Source organism: Entelurus aequoreus, linkage group LG16 (assembly GCF_033978785.1).
Source record: "Entelurus aequoreus isolate RoL-2023_Sb linkage group LG16, RoL_Eaeq_v1.1, whole genome shotgun sequence".
NCBI classification, from domain to species: domain Eukaryota; kingdom Metazoa; phylum Chordata; class Actinopteri; order Syngnathiformes; family Syngnathidae; genus Entelurus; species Entelurus aequoreus.
In genome coordinates, this window is record NC_084746.1 from 33,322,822 (window position 1) to 33,346,557 (window position 23,736).

The 23,736-nt window shown below is 38.7% G+C and overlaps 1 protein-coding gene and 1 long non-coding RNA gene across 2 annotated transcripts in view; one reads left to right on the plus strand and one right to left on the minus strand.

The window, feature by feature from the left end:
• The window catches only part of LOC133630864 (uncharacterized), a 45,150-nt gene extending 21,456 nt beyond the window's left edge, over positions 1–23,694 (plus strand). The window contains exons 2-3 of the long non-coding RNA XR_009821355.1: positions 8,649–8,727; positions 23,530–23,694. This is a non-coding gene — a long non-coding RNA (uncharacterized LOC133630864). The remainder of the gene's footprint in view (positions 1–8,648; positions 8,728–23,529) is intronic.
• The window catches only part of cdh2 (cadherin 2, type 1, N-cadherin (neuronal)), a 140,284-nt gene that overhangs the window by 59,334 nt on the left and 57,214 nt on the right, over positions 1–23,736 (minus strand). The window lies entirely within an intron of this gene.

The following is a 23,736-nucleotide window of genomic DNA, read 5'->3' on the forward strand; positions in this document are numbered from 1 at the left end:
GTGTCATTTCAAACTGCTGGTTTTAGTAATTAAAAATAAAAAATGAATTATCTCTGTCATTTGTATTCAAGGTTGTTGTTTTTTTAAAGTAGGGAAAAATCGGAAATCTAATTTTATGTGAAAAAATTGGGGATTTTATTTTTAGGCCATACCAAACTTTGAACGCTCCAAATATTTCAGCAGGTTCAGACCAATTCAGAAATATTCAGAGTTTTTTAAAATTGTTTTTAATGTCTCTTATGTTTAATGCTTTTTTGTAAAAACAAAAACAAAAAAACACCATAATTAATTTGCAAAGAAAACAAAAAATGTGCACTATTTTCTAAAAATGAGTTGAAAAGTGGAATACTTTAGATCAGACCTGGGCATTCTGCGGCCCGCGGGCCGCGTCCGGCCCTTTGTGCGTCCCTGTCCGGCCCGCGTGAGGCCAATTATAAATTACAAAATACATTTTAAAAAGTATCTATGTCGAGTGTGCAATACAACGGTGCTGCTTTTGTTTTGAAAATCGTTATTTGTATTACTTCCGTGTGGACGTATGCGTGTGCGTGATTGTGAGTGAATGTGAACAGCTGCAATTACAAAATAAAGTTGAAAAAACATCTATGTCGTGCGCGCAATACAACTGTGCTGCTTTTATTTTGAAAAGTATTATTTATGGGCGTGTGTCCGTGTGTAACCTGCGAGTGAAGGTGCACATGCAGCGACAAGTGATGCACGGTTTACACCCGAGACGCTAAAAAGAGAAAAGTTGATGAGGAATGCCGTGTTTTCAACAAGACATGAACTGCAAAGCAACGTCCCCTCTAAGGTGCGTGCCTGCGCAATTGCGCACTGCTCAAGCGTCCGCTGCGCGCAGCAAGTATATGCCGCGCACCAAATCAAATCCCATCTGAATTCTAAACAAAATAAACACATTTATTCTATGGAATTTTGCAATGCAACTTTGAGTGACAGTGACAACAAGCGGCCCTAAGTGTGTTCGTCAACACCGTTCAATTGAACACCGTTCAATTATTGTAACGTCTATCGAGATGCTTCGAGGACAGGAATTATATCGATCACTTTATTTAGCAAAACTGTTTATATTTGGACATAACCACACCAAAAACATGAGTAAAACAATTCTATCTCGAAAAACTAGTCATTTTCTGCCGTACAAACCAGGCCAAGACCAACTTGTCATCTGTCACCAACACGCATAGCACTAAACCACTGGTGCGTTTATGGCCACACAAAAAGTCGGACAACTCAAACACCACACAAAGTTACACTATGACTCCTCAGTCATACGTGTGCTTATTTTACTGTCATTTATTATTAATGTTAATTTATTTATATTAGTCATGGAATGCTGTTACACACACTATGTTGAAGTATTACTATTATTATTAATTATTATTATTATTATTATTATTTATCTTACGGTATATATCAAAAATAATATTGAGCAAAATGTAATTGAAATATTGTCGATGTGGCCCTCCAGCAGTGCTCGGGTAGCTCATGCGGCCCCCGGTAAAAATTAATTGCCCACCCCTGCTTTAGATGAAGTATATACAGCTTTTAGTAGGTCAATAATTCATTACACTGATTATGATGCATTAATGTTTTTGGAACAATCCATTTTTTTTCAAAAAACTCCCACTATTCCTCTTTGCCGAAAAATGGACAAACTTATAAAGTGTTACGAGTAAGTCATATATGATTTTTTTTTATACTTTAAACGCTTCACATCTTTCAGCAGCTTCAGACCTATCCATAATTGTTAAGTTAGTTGGCCTGGTTAACACAGAAAACAACATACAAGACTCTGAATAACTTTTAAATCGTAGTTCACTATGATAGTACAGTCCTCCACTGTCTTCTTCTACGTTTGTTTACCGGCTAGCAAAAGTCCACGTAAAAGTACTTGTTTTGACGTTTTTAATTTTTTTGTCTGGCTATAAAAAAAACATTCATTTTTGTTTGTTTGTTTTACTATTAAAAATGTTTAAATTATTATTATTTTTTTTCTGTTTTGGTTTGAAATGAAAAAGGAAATGAACAAATGATACATGGACACGATCTACGGATTAACGACTTATATAACTTACCAGTATCTTGCCAAACACAGTAAGCACTGATTCAATTAAAATAGTTTTTAGGAAAATCATTCTTTTTCTTGCCGGAGGACAGTGACGCTGTTGTCTAGCTACACAACAACTCGAGCTAACGTCATACACGCATTTCTAACTTTCTGTTGTTACTTACCGTTTCATTGTCTCCTCCATTGCCAAAAATAGTAGTCACCGAGCCTGTCATTAAAATGAGTTCAATAGAAAATCCATCTTTGTACTGGCGCGGGTTTCTAAGGCAAGACTCTTTGAATTGGTTTGCACAGGAAGAGACTTCTTGCCACAAATTCAATAAATTAAAAATAAGGAACTTTTGTACTTCAGATGAGGAAGAAAGTTTGTGTAATGACTTGTGCTAATTAATCCAACCAACAACTGAGCAGGTCTTGGTGTAATACCATGTAATACCATTCTGTCATTTGGACTAAAACATTAAATAAATAAATGGCAGACTCATGCAAAGACTTTTGAGTAAGCCTTTACCATATATAGAGATATTCGCAGATGTCACAGGTCTGAAAAACCTCACAGGGCTGACAAATTCCATACAAACCGTTTGGAAGAAGTAGAACGGAAGGCAAGATTGTTTTATAAACATGTCTGCAATTCCTCCACGGTTTGATTTCACATTTCAGGACTTATGCAGATCCCAAATACACATAAGCAGGTACCATCAGGTTAGAAAAGTTGGTTTTGCACAATGAAATTTAAACATTGATATAACCACACAACACTAAAAACCTAGCATTTTAATATATCTGGTAACATATATTGTATAAACTAATGGAGTAATAACTCATGTTATTATTACACAATTTTTCTGTAAGTGTGTTTTATTTTATTTTATTCCGCAGTAAGCTATGGCTTTAAACACAGGAAGTGAGTAAAGCCATTAGTAAATGCTTCAACATGGAGAAAGGGTAGGAAGAAAAAAGCTTGACTTCTTCTTCAGACATGTTGAATTGTGGAAGTGTAACCATGTAATGTTCCTTGATGTAACCTTGTTGGAATTGTATAGGATCTTAAAATACATTTTGATGGCAGGAAAAAGGTCACAGGGCTGACAAATTCCATATGGACTGTTTGGAGGAAGTAGAAAGGAAGGCAAAATTGTTTTATAAATATATCTGGAATTCTTACCCCGGTTTGATTTCACATTTCAGGACTTATGCAGATCCCAAATACACATAGAAAAGTTGGTTTTGCATAATAGGGCCCCTTTAAACATTGATATAACCACACAACACTAAAAACCTAGCATTTTTAATGTATCGGGTAACATGTGCGACTGGCTGGAGTAAGAACCTTAAGTAATGTAGTATTATGAGTCAGTTTATAAATCAGCGCACACTAATTTTTTTGCATAAACTGATATAGTTGAACTCATGTTATTATTAGACAATGTTTCTGTAAGTATGTTTTTTTTATTCCGTAGTAAGCTATGGCTTCAACACAGAAAGTGAAGAAAGCCATTAGTAAATGCTTCAACATGGAGAAAGGGTTGGAAGAAAAAAGCTTGACTTCCTCTTTTTCAGACATGTTGAATTGTGGAAGTGTAACCATGTAATGTTCCTTGATGTAACCTTGTTGGAATTTTATAGGATCTTAAAACGACATTTTGATGGCAGGAGTTGTCTCCTCTTGCGGCTGAGAGAGGAAAACCAGAAACAAGTCCATAAGTGTGCCAATGGTTCCCCCACAGGGACCATCAGTGTGCGGAGAGCTTTTTATGGAAAAACAGATTAGGTGACTTGCGTTGTGAGATGTCAATGCCTTCTCCTGCTTTTGAAGCACATGGGAAACTCGCTACAGTTATGTCCTCTGATCTGACTGTGGTAGTAAGCAATAAATATCGTCTGTCATTCGCCATGTCAGGAACTCCTCGTCATCTTAAATAAGTAAATTAGACAACTTGACAAATAAAATAAGTATCCTTTCCCACAACTTGGTTTAAAATGGAAGAGTAACACTTTTTGGGTTAGTATGTAAATCACTGCGGTCAACGAATGTAGGCCAGTTTCTCAGCACAACTGTATGCTTAGCAAAGAGTGGAGACATATTGTTTCCATTAAATTCCTGACAGCGTGCATATTTGTCATCTGTGCAGGGAGCGAGTTACAACCAAGCTGCATTCTGGCAGACAGATGGACGAGGAATAAATATCTAAAGATATAGAAGTGGTGGGGGTATTGTATTGGACAATTTGATCATCATAAAACAGTGTTTCCCATAAACTGCCAAGATACCTGTGGCGGTGGGGGCGTGGCTATGGGCGTGGTCACCATGACATAATCGAGTAATTTACATAATTTACTACAATGATATGATTTTTTCTAAAAAGGCTCAAAAAATGTATACTTACTAATTAATAATAACAGTTTTGTTTTAAACGTCCATCCATCCATCCATCCATTTTACAATATAATTACAACACTTTATGTACATATTTATATACAGATTTGAACAATAGGTTATTCACTGAAATATATTTATTAATTGTGGTTCTTACAAAAAATATATCTTATAAAATATAAAAGCTAAAATGTCTCTTAAAGCTCTGCCCCTTTAATTAGTGCATACTAAATAGTTTAACTTTAGCCTACTACTACAACCATATTATTTACCAGCAACATAAAGTGAAACAGAGGCAGAGGTGTCCTGCCACAGTCAGTAACAAATAAACAGAAAACAGTAGTGGTCAAATACAAAAAAGGCAACAAGAGAAGTATCCTACATTTCTCTTTTGTAAAGTAAATCTGAACAGCTTATATGGGCATCTACATCAACTATATGATTTTCCTGAGAAGCTGGACTGGACAAAAAAAAATAATAATAATATTTGTGGCGGACGTAATTCTTTCGTGGCGGGCCACCACAAATAAATGAATGTGTGGGAAACACTGTAAAATGTTTACCACAAAATAGTTTATTTCGTATTTGAGCATGGGAATGAACAATGGTTTGAGGATTCAATCAAATAGACATCCGGAACTAAATATAAAAGACATACCGGTGATCCATCAGATTAAACATTCGGGCGATGGCCGACTTTACTGAGAGACAACAGTGCACGCAGTTCATTAAATCTTTTGATTTCCACTGAGCAAAGGTTATGCAAATGAATAAGCCAGAAGACAAAAGCCATTATCTACGGAGACTGACCGGCAAGAAAGTTGCATGTTATCAGTTTTGATGAAATTGACGCGACGTACATTACGACGTGATTAAATCCTGACAGACTGTCAAACCTCCTTGCGTGCTTATCCGGTATGCGGTTCACTTAGTAAGGCAAGCAGGAAACCAGACCTGGCAACTTCTATTATAATAATCTCATGCATGACGAGGAGTCTTCATATGTGACACACCTCGTACGTGATGCACCTCTCAAAAAATATCTATAGAAAAAGCTAATCTCCATGTCAATAATTTCATGTGATGGATAGAACCATTTTATGCTCATCGTCACCTCATCATTATGAGGTGTGCATTTTAAACCTATGCAAAAATAATGCCAACGCTAGTTTGCAGAAGAAGGCGCAAGCCAATGAGAAAGGCGCAGTTTGTTGGCATTGTATGTCGAGTCTCTTCTGTCAAGGTCTGCTGTCAGTCAATTCCATTTCAACCGTGAGCTCAGGTAAAGATTGAAACGCTCCATTGTGTCCAATTATAAACACAAGCACAAACGTACTGTATGTGCTTTGTTTTGAAAGCCAATTATAGAAAAGGGGGGGGTTATATAGTGTATTGTGGGAGAGTGGTCGTTTTGAGTGCCGTCGAATGACGTCATGTGTAATGTAGCTGGATGCTGGATTTTTGGAGAACAATTTCTGCTTTTCTGCCTTTTGGGCAGGAACAGAAGGCATGTGAATCTTCTTTGGCCGAGGAACAAAGCAGCAGACAAAAGATGAGGCTGACAGCCCTTGGAAAGTACTGTTATGCAGTATGATGGCGACTGAGAGGCTGAACCTCAGGAAGCAGAACATTTCATTTTACATTTTTATAGCTTTTCGTGCTGCATAAACAATAATCGCACAAAGGATCAGATTAAAATCTATTTTAAAACGAATAGCATAAATGAAACAAAAAATCCAGAGGTGCCTAAATGCCTTTCTAGCTGAACAAAGCAAATGACACGGCACGTTATCTCCCTTTTAACTCACATGCCGCCCTATGCCTTACTTCCAGAAATACTGGGGAGTCTTTCTATTAAACCCCTTCATGATAGCAAAACAAACCAACCCAGGGCTGTAGAGGCACCGGCTCTGCAAGCCTGAGGAAAAAGGTATGAAAAACAATGCAAGCAAGGAAAACTACGCCTCTTCAAAGAGAATGATTAGAGCCGCTGCCAATACACGGTGTGTGTGTGCATGTTTGGATCAATACGTGTCAAATTTCGCTTGAAACACAATTAGCCTGTGCTTGACAAGGAACGGAGGCGGGAATAAAGACAAGCCCAATGTTGCTTTTTAAAGCTTTTAAATTTGACAGAGGCTTGGCTGTACAAACTTTGACAGCTTGTTATGTGCCGCTTGACTTAAACCAACATAACAGTTGGAAATATTAGGGCAATTGCATATATATATATATGTGTATTTATATATTATATATATATATATATATATATATATATATATATATATATATATATATATATATATATATATATATATATATATATATTATATATATATATATATATATATATACTACCGTTCAAAAGTTTGGGGTCACATTGAAATGTCCTTATTTTTGAAGGAAAAGCACTGTACTTTTCAATGAAGATAACTAAACTAGTCTTCACTTTAAAGAAATACACTCTCTACATTGCTAATGTGGTAAATGACTATTCTAGCTGTAAATGTCTGGTTTTTGGTGCAATATCTACATAGGTGTATAGAGGCCCATTTCCAGCAACTATCACTCCAGGGTTCTAATGGTACAATGTGTTTGCTCATTGGCTCAGAAGGCTAATTGATGATTAGAAAACCCTTGTGCAATCATGTTCACACATCTGAAAACAGTTTAGCTCGTTACAGAAGCTCCAAAACTGACCTTCCTTTTAGCAGATTGAGTTTCTGGAGCATCACATTTGTGGGGTCAATTAAACGCTCAAAATGGCCAGAAAAAGAGAACTTTCATCTGAAACTCAACAGTCTATTCTTGTTCTTAGAAATCAATCCAATCCAATCCACATTATTTATATAGCACATTTACACAACAAGAATGTTTCCAAAGTGCTGCACAGCCATGTTAAAAACAATATTAAAAACAATATTAAAAACGATATTAAAAATAATATTAAAAACAATATTATGCTACACCAATGACTGAATAAAAACAAAGAATAAATGAATAGAAAACCAATACAGAGACAATATAAATAATAAATATGATTAAAAACGATTTTAAAGGGTAAAACCAATTAAAACAGTAAAATAGACATCAAAATGTATAACCCTAACCCTAACCACACAGGACAACAGAGGACAGAAGACCACACAACTCACGTAGTGTTAAAAGCCAAAGAATAAAAGTGGGTCTTAAGACGAGACTTAAAACACTCCACTGTGGGAGCAGTTTGAACATGGAGGGGCAGAGTGTTCCAGAGTTTAGGGCCGACCACAGTGAAGGCCCTGTCTCCCCTGGTTTTAAGTCTCGTCCTGGGCACCACGAGCTGGAGCTGGCTCTCGGACCTCAGAGCGCGCGCAGGTGTGTAAATTTGGATGAGGTCCGAGATATACTGAGGTGCCAGTCCATGTAAAGCTTTAAAAACAAACAGCAAGGATTTAAAATCAATTCTAAAATGAACAGGGAGCCAGTGCAAACTCCGAAGAATTGGGGTTATATGCTCACGTTTCCTGGCCCCTGTTAAATGTTGTGCTGCCGCGTTCTGGACTAACTGCAACCGGGAGAGAGCTTTTTGGCTAATTCCAGCATAAAGTGCATTGCAGTAGTCCAGGCGACTTGAAATAAAAGCATGCACGACTTGTTCAAAAAGGTTAAAAGATAAAAATGTTTTTACCTTTGCTAAAAGACGAAGATGATAAAAACACGATTTTAAAACGCCATTGACTTGTTTGTCAAATTTAAAATCGCTGTCTATAGTGACGCCAAGGCTGGTGACTTTGGGACGCACATGATTTTGCAATGGTCCCAAGTCAGTGAGGGCCGGACCAAAAACTGAAATTTCCGTTTTTCCCTCATTCATTATTAAAAAATTCTGGGCTAACCAAGCCTTGACATCACATAGACAGTTGAGAAGGGGTGTCAGGGGGCCGTGGCCTTTTGAAATTGGCATATACATTTGGCAGTTATCTGCATAAAAGTGATAAGACACTCCATGTTTCTTAAAAATCTCTCCAAGAGGGTGAATGTACAAGGAAAACAGGATGGTAACTTGTTGGTATTGCTGATCCATCGTACGATACTTTGGAATATGTGCAATTACAGCAAGGATGAACCAACTGTACTACACAAACAAGAGCATCAAGGTTCAACTACTGGCTGAGTGTAAATTGATTTTGCTTACAGGAGACAATTGGTCGTCTGGAAGTAATCACAACGAACTGGGGTTGCATTGTACCAAAAAAAGAAATCAGCATCTGAAGAGGTAAACACGCTTGTTTAAACAACTGGTGAAACTTAACTAACTAACTACACAATTGCATTTGTATCCAAATGTTGGGGTATTTTCTTAAGCAAATTGTATTTATGCAAGCACCTGTGACTAATCAGGATTAATCACAGTTTTAGGGTGTGATTAATTTGATTTAAAAAATTATCACTTGACAGCCCTCATAACATATATAATACATACAGCATCCGAAATGTTTTATCTTTGTACAGTGTCAGTAGAACTACTCAGCAAGAACTGCCTCTATGACCACGTTTACACTGCAGGCCAAAGTGGCCCAAATCCTGATTTTTTTCGAAATCAGATTTTTTCCAGCTGCCTGTTTACACCTTAAAGGCCTACTGAAATGAAATGTTTTTTATTTAAACGGGGATAACAGATCCATTCTATGTGTCATACTTGATCATTTCGCGATATTGCCATATTTTTGCTGAAAGGATTTAGTATAGAACGACGATAAAGTTCGCAACTTTTGGTCGCTGATAAAAAAAAGCCTTGCCTATACCGGAAGTAGCGTGACGTCACAGGAGGAAGGATTCCTCACAATTCCCCGCAGTGCAGGGTGTATCTTTTTTCGCTCTGACCGTAACTTAGGTACAAGGTCTCATTGGATTCCACACACTCTCCTTTTTCTATTGTGGATCACGGATTTGTATTTTAAACCACCTCGGATACTATATCCTTTTGAAAATGAGAGTCGAGAACGAGAAATGGACATTCACAGTGACTTTTATCTCCACGACAATACATCGGCGAAGCTCTTTAGCTACTGAGCTAACGTGATAGCAACTGGCTCAAATGCAGATAGAAACAAAATAAATAAATCCCTGACTGGAAGGATAGACAGAAGATCAACAATACTATTAAACCATGGACATGTAACTACACGGTTAATAATTCTCAGCCTGGCAAAGCTTAACAATGCTGTTGCTAACGACGCTGAAGCTAACTTAGCAACTTACCCGATCACAGATGTCTGCTATCCAAGTAAGTCCTCTTTGTTGTGTTGCTACAGCCAGCCACTAATACACCGATCCCACCTACAACTTTCTTCTTTGCAATCTCCATTGTTCATTAAACAAATTGCAAAAGATTCACCAACACAGATGTCCAGAATACTGTGGAATTGTTCCATGAAAACAGAGCAGTTTGTATGGTGACACATTGGGTACGAATACTTCCGTTGCCGTCGTGACGTCACGCGCATACGTCATCATACATAGACGTTTCCAACCGGAAGTTTAGCGTAAATTTATAATTGCACTTTATAAGTTAACCCGGCCGTATTGGCATGTGTTGCAATGTTAAGATTTCATCATTGATATATAAACTATCAGACTGTGTGGTCGGTAGTAGTGAGTTTCAGTAGGCCTTTAAGTAAAATATAATCTTTAACAGACTCCAGTATAAACGCGGACAGGCCCCAATGTGGCCTTGACGTCACTTGCATGCACAGTTCGATAAAGTGAAAACAAAGGAAGTTGACCACTACAAAATAAAAGTCGCCACACCTTAAAAATGTGTGTTTTTTAACGTGAAAATAAATTAAATGAATATAATGTATAATATAATATATATAGTGTAGTATATTTGAGAGGGTTCTAATATTTTTATAGCTGTTAAGTAGAGGCAACACGGACATCAGCGCAGATCTACCTTAGCCTTCTTTTTTTTAAACTCACGTAAGTAAACAACTTAAGCAATGAAAGTAACATATAAGCAAATGCGCCACAGCGTCAATTCCGGTCCTTCAAGAATCACTATTCAGAATCAAAATATGTATTCATATATATTACATACAGCCTATTATTTGCACATTATTGACTAGTGAAGCATAAAAAATTGACCGGTCAAAAAAAGACTTTGTTCGCTGAAATCAGATATTTTGATGAAGCACACTTCCGCTGGCGGGCTGCGTATGACGTTAGCTTGCCAAAAGCTGTCGAAAAAGACACATTCAGGTCGCATTGCCTCTGAAGTTACATTTTGAAAAGATCAGATTACAATCAAATTTGGACTAACTCTTGATGTGGCCTGGATTTGATGGCTTTGGAGCTTTTAGACTGGTTAAAAAAAATCCTATCTGTGTCACTTGAGGGCACAAAAATCAGATTTGGTGTGCGGTGTAAACGGGGCCTATTTCGCTTCAAATCTACTTTAACCTGCTAGACACTAATTAAGGTTATTTAAAGTTTTCTGTCCCAAGGATGAAATAACCATATTTTTAAATGGATAACATGGACAGTTCACCAACAGTACACAAAGAAATATGCTTAAAAGCTTTTGCAAGTGCTGCAAATGTAGCGCTGACCTGGATGCCTTGGCTGTTGCCATGGTAATCAAACTATACTGCCATCAGATCGCTGCCAAACAATCCAGTGAAGTATGGCAAGGATCCAGTCACAGTACAATATGGCATTGCTGCAAGTACGTCATAATAAACACTTTTGTCCCTGACCTAATTATCATTGTGCTGTTTTAGAGATCTTATTGATCTATTTATAAGGGATCACATCTTTTTAGTAAGGCTGTTTTGACTTTGAAGTATCTTAGCACCGTCCAAGCAGCCAACCAAGACAGTGTCATGCAGTGAATTTAAACAAAACATGCACAACTTTTGTTCCTAAACTGTAATGACGAGTATTGGCTTGGGTCCGACACAAGGAAGAGTCACCTCGAACATGTATTATCTGTGTTCAGGGAGCATGGCTGTGTGACTGGACTCTTTACTCCCATGTAATAAGCTCAATTGAGTGGGGTCCAGGAAGGGATGTGTGCAGCTGTGCTTTATTGCAGACACAATGAGTCCCAGATTAGGGGAAGTAGAAGGAGGGCGGAAGAGAAAGGGGGAATCAAGAAGGGGGAGGAAGAAGGGCTGTGCGTGGGGAAAGGGGAGGGTGAGGGGTTTGATAATGACTCCAAACACAAACATCTGTACTTAGTTTGTCTGAAGTTATAACATAACACCAAACCACAAGCATGACCATGTACAAATCTGTCTCGGCTTGGAAAGACAGCCTGTGGAAATGTTTCCAGACTTATGGGGTTTTTAATGTGAGGATTGATTGTATGTTCTTGTGCTGTGCCAGACAAGATGGTCAGAGTCACACAAACATCTACGGCGGTGGCATGAACATCAGGTGGCCCCCGTGTCTGTAGGAACAGCAAGGAAAGGACTGCGGTAGTGGTTTGGAACTCACTGCCGTCGGTGTGGACGTTAAATTTTAGTCGATCTCCAGATGTTTTGGAACACATGCTAGCATACATGTATTACACATTTTTACACTCATTAGGCAAATAATGAATGACAGATAGGCAATTAAATATGGGTGTAACGACTGATTTATATACATGGATAGATTGATTTACGGGACGGCGTGGCAAAATTGGGAGAGTGGCCGTGCCAGCAATCTGAGGGTTACTGGTTCAATCCCCACCTTTTACCATCCTAGTCATGTCCGTTGTGTCCTTGAGCAAGACACTTCACCCTTGCTCCTGATGGGCCTGGTTAGCGCCATGCATGGCAGCTCCCGCCATCAGTGTGTGCATGTGTGTGTGTGAATGGGTGAATGTGGAAATAGTGTCAAAGCGCTTTGAGTTCCTTAAAAAGGTAGAAAAGCGCCATACAAGTACAACCCATTTAAGGCTGCAGCTAACGATTATTTTTCTATCGATTAATCTATAGATTATTTTTTCGATTAATTGGTTAATCTATAGATTATTTTTTCGATTAATCTATAGATTATTTTTTCCTTTTGCCGATTATTTTTTTATTCAAAATGAAGATGAAAAAATAAATGTAGGCCCGTTTTTTCAAAAGGCATGGCTTTTATTTACAAAAAAAAAGAAGTATGGCCACTCAGTCAACATTGGCAACAACATGACTAAATATTCTGTAACAATGTAAACATTTAAAACTTTTAACATTTAACAAAATTAAAAGTAGCTTATTTGCTTTTTAATGTGCAAATATAAAAGTCAACATCCAGTGCAAATCTTAATATTCTGCAATAGTATAAGCATTTCAAAAGTAAAAGTATTGCTTATTTTGCTTTAAAATGTGCAAAAATAAAGATAAACATCCAATACAAAAAAGTGCAAAACGAAATATTCTGTAACAACAGTGTAAACATTTCAACAAAAGTGAAAGTATTGCTTATTTGCTAAAATGTGCAAAAATAAAGATAAACATCCAATACAAAAAAGTGCCAATCTAAATATTCTGGAGCACTGTAAACATTAAGTATTGCTTTTAAAATGTGCAAAATAAACATCCAGTCCAACACAGTACACAATAACCAATTCTACTCATTCCAGTGAGTGTCTAACAGTTGTAATGAAGAAAGGTTAGCATGTCTACATGCTTTGGTTCTTTTCTTGTTTACAATATTCCCAGCAGCTGAAAATAGGCGCTCAGAAGGGGTCGATGTGGCTGGAACTGAGAGCTAATTAGCCTTCACCTCAAGCCAGGATTGCGAGCGAGCTGAGCTGCAGTTTAAGTTTCTAGAAGGTCAACGGGCTCATAGTGATGTTACTAGTAGTTGACTGGGAGGTGTTTATTATCATTTGGGGAGAGTCCGCTGCCTGATGCTCACCTGCTAAACACCTATCTGCTCCACCCTGAAGCGCCGACTACATGCGCTCTGAATACGCACTGCTGATTGGCTGATAATGCTTCGTGTGTACCAATCAGATGGTTGTGTGGGTGGGACAATGCTGCGTGTGTACCAATCAGATGGTTGTGTGGGTGGGACAATGCTGCGTGTGTACCAATCAGATGGTTGTGTGGGTGGGACAATGCTGCGTGCTGAGACAGAGGCGGACGGGGCAAAGCAGCTTGTTAAGACTTTAGCTTTAGCTTAGAAACTCGTTCGGTACACCCCCGTACCGAACCGAAAGCCCCGTACCGAAACGGTTCAATACAAAACACGTACCGTTACACCCCTAGCAGATACAAATGACACATTCATGTTTTTGTGTAATGATGACAACGTATGCTCGCGCGGACGATTGACTAGTTGATGGTTTTCTTTTCAAATGTTCGTTCATAGCCGTTGTGCTGCTATGATAGGCCATTTCCGCTCGACACAGTGTGCATACAACAACATTATTAGGCCGTTTATTGAAATACTCCCACACTTTTGGCATGCTTTTTCCCCCCTCGCTCGCACCGCTCGCATCGTCTTCTTTGATCGTCTGCTTTGCGCTTCGCCATGACGGTAGTGTGACGTCATTATGCGACGCGTCGACGCACAAAAACGGCGTCGACGTATTTACGTAACCGATGACGTCGACTACGTCGACGCGTCGTTTCAGCCTTAAACCCATTTACCATTTATATTCCTGAATTTCAAGAATTTCGATTTGTGCTCAGCAAGTTGGCCTTCCAGAAGTTAGGTGTCGATCCGACATCAATTAAACCCTTGTGTGGTGTTCGGGTCTGTGGGACCCGTTTTCATGTTTTATTAAAAGAAAAATGATACAATTAATTAATTTTTCAAACTGAGACTCACTGACTTTGGCTCATTTTCTGTGAAGAACATATATCAGAATACATATTTAATGACCACACACCATACACCCCCCCTACACATTTCTATTACATATAAGATGTCCGGGTCCACTGGACCCGGGGCTAACATAAGTGTGGAAATTGATGTTCTGTGTACCACACACACACACACACACACACACACACACACACACACACACACACACACACACACACACACACACACACACACACAAACTCACACAGCAGGCCTAGACAGGAGGAGGACAGAGTGTAGGTACACAGAACATCAGAGCGTCAAATGTGCGAGAAAATGAGAGCAGACAGTGTTGACAAACAATGTTGCAACCTTGTGTGGGAACCGCAGGTGCAGAAACACAAAAGAAGAATCCCTGTGGGATGCAGAAACTGGCAGAGAAATTTTTCGTGAAAAGTTCACATTGTTGTTACTCAGCCAGCGTTTGTGGGTCTGATGGACCCGTTGCATTTTGTGGCTTTTAATGCCTCACAATCAAACACTTGTATGTTAAAATACTGAACACATGTTTATTGGGATAATGTAAACATCTGTTCAGTATTTTGACATAAAAGTGTTTGATTGTGAGGCATTAAAAGCCACAAAATGCAACGGGTCCATCAGACCCACAAACGCTGGCTAAGTAACAACAATATGAACATTACACAAGGGTTAAAAGCCAATATATCGATTGTATTGATACTAGAAAAAAAGAAAGCGTTAGATCAAAAAATTTAACAATATGAAGTTTAGCCTTTCTAATGATAAGGACGTTTGCGGCGTCATCAAAACAAAAACGTCGGCTACCAGCGGTGGCCGGGAAAGGTCATACTAAATGCAAACGCCAAGACCCCAAGATGCAGGAACCGGGAGAGTGACGATCAGGTAGCGAAGCGAAGTGTTGATAAACGGTTTTCGCCTTGCATAGGAGAGTTTTAACTTGCACTTACAGATGTAGCGACCAACTGTAGTTACTGACAGTGGGTTTCTGAAGTGTTCCTGAGCCCATGTGGTGATATCCTTTACACACTGATGTCGCTTGTTGATGCAGTACAGCTTGAGGGATCGAAGGGCTTAGCTGCTTACCTGCAGTGATTTCTCCAGATTCTCTGAACCCTTTGATGATATTACGGAGCGTAGATGGTGAAATCCCTAAATTCCTTGCAATAGCTGGTTGAGAAAGGTTTTTCTTAAACTGTTCAAGAATTTGCTCACGCATTTGTTGACAAAGTGGTGACCCTCGCCCCATTCTTGTTTGTGAATGACTGAGCATTTCATGGAATCTACTTTTATACCCAATCATGGCACCCACCTGTTCCCAATTTGCCTGTTCACCTGTGGGATGTTCCAAATAAGTGTTTGATGAGCATTCCTCAACTTTATCAGTATTTATTGCCACCATTCCCAACTTCTTTGTCACGTGTTGCTGGCATCAAATTCTAAAGTTAATGATTATTTGCAAAAAAAAATGTTTATCAGTTTGAACATCAAATATGTTGTCTTTGTAGCTTATACAACTGAATATGGGTTGAAAACTATTTGCAAATCATTGTATTCCGTTTATATTTACATCTAACACAATTTCCCAACTCATATGGAAACAGGGTTTGTAAATCAATCCTCGAGCGCTGAGGAGCAGGCGAGGCAGGCATAAATAGAAGCCTGCTGATTAGCACCAGGTGTGGCCCGGCTGCCAATCAACAGCAGGTGAGGGGAAAACATCGCTCAGCAGAGACATGCAGAAAATGGAAATCAAAATAAGAGGCACTGATAGGAAATAAACACAAAACAAGGAAGCACAAACAGAAATGAAGTGACAGATCGTCACAAAGACAATAGCATTAATTATCGCACAAAAACTTTCAGCAACAACACGATTTCCACAAAAAGCCACAACAAATAAAAACGACAACACAATAAAATAAAGCCACAACTTTAACTTTAAACCACAAAGGATGCGACAGACAAAACGGAAGTGACCGCAGAGCAAGTTGGCCGACGCACCAGCTTGAGACGGAAGGTTAAAAACAGTGTAATGAACATAGTATATTAGTATTATTGAAAAAAGGTTGTTTTTTTTAAAAGTTACTTAGGACCGAAAAAGTGGTCACAAGTTACTTACTTTTCCAGCATTGTTTATTACCCCCTTGCCCCCCTCTGTTCGGTTATGTCTGTATGATGTTCCGTGAGAGTAGCAGCAGGTCAAACCACTGCTCATTTTGAAAAGATTTACGAAGGTCCTGAGTAGTCCTGAGTTCAATCCTGGGCTCTGGATTTCTCTGTGTGGAATTTGCATGTTCTCTCCGTGACTAAGTGGGTTCCCTCCGGGTACTCCGGCTTCTTCCCACTTCCAAAGACATGCACCTGGTGATAGGTTGATTGGCAACACTAAATTGGCCCTAGTGTGTGAATGTGAGTGTGAATGTTGTCTGTCTATCTGTGTTGGCCCTGCGATGAGGTGGCGAGTTGTCCAGGGTGTACCCCGCTTTCCTCCCGAATGCAACTGAGATAGGCTCCAGCACCCCCCCACAACCCCAGTGTTGTTTCAGTGTTGAGTCAAACATTTTCGGAAACTGGCATTTTGTGGATTTTTAGACATTATTTTCACATACCGTATTTTCCAGACCCTAGGGTGCACCAGATTATAAGGCGCACTGTCGATGAGCAGGTGTAGTCAGTTCTATTTTCATACAAAACGCGCACTTCCTTGTGGTCTACATAACATGTAATGGTGGTTCTTTGGTCAAAATGTTGCATAGATTGTTTTACAGACCATCTTCACGCCCCTTTCTGACAGTCGCTTCACGATGCGCCGTTTTGTGGGCGGTCTTATTTACGTGGCTCAACTTCGGCAGCGTCTTTTTTCAGTCATCTTTGTTGTAGCGGTGTAGCGTGCAAGGACGGGAGTGTAAGAAGTGTCAAAAGATGGAGCTAACTGTTTTAATGACATTCAGACTTTACTTAAATGAGCAGAATCTCCTCATCTGTGGCTCACTAGTGCAATAACAGCACCGGAAATGTGTCCCGTGAAAAAACGTCCGACCGGAACTCTAATAACTAAAATTCCTTGGGTGAATAATGTAAACTCACTACACCGGTAAGTTTTAACGCTTTCATGGCGAGTTTACTTTGCACTTCTTTATACTACAAATGGCAAGAGGAAAAAAGAAAAAGCTTATCGACTACGGTGTTGTCACGGACTACAAAAGCGGACGCGCGCAAATTTTCAGGACCTATGCAGATCCCAAGTACAGATCAGCAGGTACCAGAAGGTAAGAAAAGTTGCTTTTGCATAATATTGCGAAACAAAACGCCAGAAAATATGTCTTACCTTATACACACACCATAATAATACTCGTATGTTGAAGCACAGTACAATCCATCAAGCGGTGCGGCTTCATAGCTTACCAAAGTCGTACTAAAACATTTTGATAAGATTTTTGAGCGGCGTGTGTAATGTTCTATATTTTCAATTGAACATATAACATTTTAGTGTTGTTTACTTGAGTCATATTGCAGTCTACACATATCTTATGTTTGACTGCCATCTACCGGTCACACTTATTTCACCATGTACCAAATAAAATAGCTTAGAGGACGGTAAGCACAACCAAAATTATTTCGTACATTAGGCGCACTGTCGAGTTTTGAGAAAATGAAAGGATTTTAAGTGTGCCTTATAGTCCGAAAAATACGGTACTTTGCACATTGGAAATACAATTGGATATGGTTTAATGGATACAATGAAAATGAATTCAGCAAATGAAGTCAACTTGTTTTTCCATTATACTGGTACTTTAAGTATGATAATTTTGGCATACAACAAAAGGGCCGCTTGGAATCGTAGTGAAGCCCCACCCCCACCAATTTTATAGACCACTCATGTAGGTAATCCTGGCAGTAGCAAATTGTCAAAATAATGACTTTGAATTGTTGCTCATAGCATGGTAACATCTGATTATGCAGTGCTTTCCAGGTAGGGCCGCCGCAGTGTCATAAAAATGCAATAAAACTGTGATACTTTGTTGTACGTCACCCTAATCAACCCGCCGAAGATCAGAAGCGTAGGGGAGAGAAATGGGGTTTTGTGTTAGGTCAGTCCTGTCCTATCATTCTGCTTCAGTGGAAGCTCTCAGGGAAACACACAAATGTGAGTTCATGGTGTGTTACTTCGGCGGAGACAAGATTCACCAGAAGGACATTCCGCTTCCATTAAAGCTTACTGAAAAGCCGTTCTATCTCTCTTTTACACGGCTTATGCACAAGGAGTGATTAAACATCAAACCGAAGTGTTTCAGCCTAATCCGCTACCAATTCCTAGTGTGCCTGCCTATTTGTCTTACTTTCTTCCTTCAAATATACATAACTGGAGACAAGCTGACTATTCTGAATTAATCTCATAGCTAAGACGTTTGCTGGCAGATGGCGACATAGTTTCTTTATTGCAGATGTTGCTGACAAAACAGGAAATGCTAGAATGAACTTGATGGAGAGAAAACAGTCTTTTAGCATTCTGATTACAAAGCCAAGGCCAGACCAGTGCTGGACAAATTTATAGTTGGCAGACACATTAAACAAGACACTTCTTCCTTGTTGGAAATGGTTTGGAGAATTAAATTGTTCCAGGTGGGTTCTGATTTTTCTCTTCAAACTTCTCTGCTAAGCCTCAAGGTTTAAGGAGGGCAATTTCTGTTCCTGGAATTGAAACTACTCTTCTAAGCGGCTGAACACACCAAGGTGTGCGCCTTTTTTTCCCCCAATACTAATTCTAATCGCTTTTCCTCATTTCACCACAAGCCTCTCTGATTTACTGAAAGGCTCAAGTGTAGTTTTTGTTCGGAATTTAGCCCGTTTTTTGGTCCTCAAAACGACAATATCACTGTGCGATTTTAAAGTACCAGTGGAGTGGAAAAACAAGTTGACTTTCCATGCTTATTTGTGTTTCGTTGTATCCATTAAACCAGTGGTTCTCAACCTTTTTTCAGTTATGTACCCCCTGTGAAATTTTTTTTAAATTCAAGTACCCCCTAATCAGAGCAAAGCATTTTTAGTTGAAAAAAAAGAGATACCAAAGTAAAATACAGCACTATGTCATCAGTTTTTGATTTATTAAATTGTATAACAGTGCAAAATATTGCTCATTTGTTGTGGTCTTTCTTGAACTATTTGGAAAAAAAGATATAAAAATAACTAAAAACTTGTTGAAAAATAACCAAGTGATTCAATTATAAATAAAGATTTCTACACATAGAAGTAATTATCAACTTAAAGTGCCCTCTTTGGGGATTGTAATAGAGATCTATCTGGATTCATGAACTTAATTCTAAACATTTCTTCACAAAAAAATAAATCTTTAACATCAATATTTATGGAACATGTCCACAACAAATCTGGCTGTCAACACTGAATATTGCACTGTTGCATTTCTTTTCACAGTTCTTTTTGACAGACATTTAAAAAAAATCTCAGGTACCCCTTGGCATACCTTCAAGTACCCCCAGGGGTACGCGTACCCCCATTTGAGAACCACTGCATTAAACCATATCCAATTGTATTTACAATCCGCAAAGTATGTGAAAACACTGTTACATCACAAAATGCCACAAATTCAGTCAGCCATTTTTAATAATGCGCTCTGAATGCCTTCGGCTATTTTTGGAGATTGACATAACAGAAGTAACGCCTCTGCATTCTTACAATGTTACCAGATCAGTCATACTGAAAATACGCAAAAATTGAAAAGAGCTGTGGTGTTTATCATTCGCAATCCTTTTGTAAGACAAGAACACATATGCTTGGCTTTTATAAGCATTTGAAATGGAAAATAAATAGCCAACAATTGATACAACAGATCGAGGGTCCTCTGTTGCGCTCATTATACTCTCTCTAAAAACATCCAGAAACTGTCCGAAATATTCCCTTTACATGCCGTTACATAAAAATTTACCAAATATGAGTGATATTGTTATTATAAGCGCCAATGCAAACAAACTATTTTAGCGGCACATTGATAGCAGTGAGCTAATGCTAGCTTACGCTGCTATTGTTTACACAGTGAGCCGACGGCTGCTTCTGCTTCGTCTCAAACTTGCTAAAAGTACATTCTAGATTAGGGCTGCAACAACTAATCGATTAAATCGATTACATGTAATCGATTATAAAAATTGTTGGCGATTAATTTAGTCATCGATTAGTTGGATCTATGCTATGCGCATGCGCAGAGGCTACATTTTATTTTGTATTTTATTTTATTTATTTTTTTTTTTTTTTAACCTTGATTTATAAACTGCAACATGTACAAACAGCTGAGAAACAATATTTAAAATAAGTATGGTGCCAGTAGGCTTTTTTTTCTCAATAAAATACTGGAAAGGATAGAAATGTAGTTTGTCTCTTATCCGATTATTAATCGATTAATCGAAGTAATAATCGACAGATTAACCGATTATCAAATTAGTTGTTAGTTGCAGCCCTATTCTAGATTATGATTCATGCATCTCTAACCTGGGAGTAGACAAATGTGGCCATGGACCGACAGGCTGGTCGACTTTCACTTATCCGCGAAATGGCGAGACGGACCCCACAAGACCTGCAGAAACTTTTTTTAACCCTTTGTGAGGATTGCGATGGAATCGTTATCTGAACGGAATTACCGTATTTTTCGGACTATAAATCGCTCCGGAGTATACGTCGCACCGGCCGAAAATGCACAATAAAGAAGGAAAAAAACATATATACGTCGTACTGGAGTATAAGTCGCATTTTTGGGGGAAATTTATTTGATAAAATCCAACACCAAGAATAAATGATAAATAGGTTATACTTGTATAGCACTTTTCTACCTTCAAGGTACTCAAAGCGCTTTGACAGTATTTCCACATTCACCCATTCACACACACATTCACACACTGATGGCGGGAGCTGCAATGCAAGGCGCTAACCAGCAGCCATCAGGAGCAAGGGTGAAGTGTCTTGCCCAAGGACACAACGGACATGACTCGGATGGTAGAAGGTGGGGATTGAATCCCAGTGACCAGCAACCCTCCGATTGCTGGCACGGCCACTCTACCAACTTCGCCACGCCGTCCCGAATAGACATTTGAAAGGCAATTTAAAATAAATAAAGAATAGTGAACAACAGGCTGAATAAGTGTACGTTATATGACGCATAAATAACCAACTGAGAACGTGCCTGGTATGTTAACGTAACACATTATGGTAAGAGTCATTCAAATAACTATAAAATATAGAACATGCTATACGTTTATCAAACAATCTGTCACTCCCGATCGCTAAATCCGATTAAATCTTCCTCCCCGGTGTTGCCTCTGGTATGTCCTTTCTTTCTGCTGCTTGATTGCCGTTCTCTGCTGCATATTTCACTACGTCCAGCTTGTAATCTGCAGTATATGATTTCCTTTTCGGTGCCATTTTTGTTCAGTCCTTCTCAGTTTTTATAAGTTACCTCCAATGTTGATGTGATTCATTTTAATAGCTACGGCAGTAGCATATAGCAGTTAGCATCCCATGACCCAAAATGCACTTCTGCCATGACTCTCCCCCACCGAATTCTTATTGGTTGACCTGTGAGTGACTATTGCTGACGTGTGTGTGACAATTGCTGCCATTTGCTTCAAATCTTACGAGAATGAGATAAATAATATTATTTGATATTTTACGGTAATGTGTTAATAATTTCACACATAAGTCGCTCCGGAGTATATGTCGCACCCACGGCCAAACTATGAAAAAAACTGATTTATAATCCGAAAAATACGGTATGTGAGCATCCCGTCGGTAGGCATCCCAGCGAGAGTGCACATATTACAGTCAGTGTTTGTATTATTCTGGTTTGTTATGGTTAATTTGTATGTTTAGCACCTAGCGATGCTGCCCATGCTAGTACCACAATGAAACTGCATCCGTCACTCGGCTGCTAAAACGTATTGCTCATCCTTTTTGTGTTCGGGCTCAAAAATATAAGGTCCTGCATCATAATTTTTCAAAAAGTAATCGTTGGCTCTCACAAAGTCTGCTTGATTAGCATTGTTGTTGATAGGGAAGGGATATTTGGTTCCTAGCGTGACTGGCCTTCTCATTTTCTCTCAAAATGGCTCGGGAATCTCCATAAGATTGTACTATTTTGATCATATCTATTTATTTGCAAACTTTGGAAGTCTTTTGGTGTCATAAATCAGACATATATGATAATAGAGAGTAATTGCACTTTTCTTAGCACTTACTGCTTATGAAATACCTCACTGACCCAAATATAATACTGCATTTGTTTCCGAGAAATTCTAAAAAACCCCTTCGTCCTTTTTTACGATATAGCCACAAGAATGAACGGAATGTTTATGAATTAGAGAGTGAAAAACATAACAAGGCAGCTAAAGTTAAAGAACTTGAAAATGTGTTAAATGGGCCCTTTTATGCAAAACCAACTTTTCTTACCTAATGCTACCTGCTGATGAGTATTTGGGATCTGCATAAGTCCCAGAAATTTGAAATCAAACCGTGCAGGCATTGTGGGGATAGTTATTTAAAAAATATTACCTTCCTTTCTACTTCCGTCAAACTAGCTGTTTGGAATGTGCACAGGTTGTGACTTAACACATCGCCGTAATGTAGTTGAAGGTGGCGCGCCGCCACAACATTTTCATTACCGCCACAACATTTTCATTACCGCCACACCTTAAAAATAAGTTTTTTTTTCTGAAAAACAAATTATAGTAATACAGTATATTGTAGCCCCCAGAATAAATCACACAAAGTCTTAACGCTATTTTTAAAGTACCAGTAGAGTGGAAAAACAAGTTGCCTCTATATTGAAGCTATTATCATATATATCTGATTTATGACACCTAAAGACTTCCAAAGTTTGCGAATAGATATGATCAAAATAGTATCAATACTCACGGAGATATTGTTGATCCTGAATATAAAGAGGATGATCTACAAGTTTTAGAAGCTGTGTGCTAAACAGATGCAGCTTTAATGAAACACTATAGTATTATGTAGCAGTATTGCTCAGTGCTAAACAAGAAATACAAAGTACAAACATAATAAAATGATAGCTTACTATACAATGTCTTATTTAACTTTGATGACAATTGATAGGATGTCTATATTATCCCAATATCCTGTTTTGTTTGGATTAACAATTAATCATGACTCACGCGGAGGATTAACAAGGAAGTCTCCCTGCACACACTGTCTTCCCATTGTGTGCGTTTGTCTCCATCTCCAGGTATATATTGAATGTCACAGGTGAAGAGCTTCTAGATTCAAAGCTAAATCCTCCGATTATCAAGATGAGTGGCATGATTCATAACTGACGAGCTGAGACGCGATGATGCGGGAGCAGCAGGACATCCCATCACAGTAAAGGCAGCAGTAAACGCCCATAACCACGCACCCCACTGCCACAGGTATCTTGGGAGTCTCTGGGAAACCC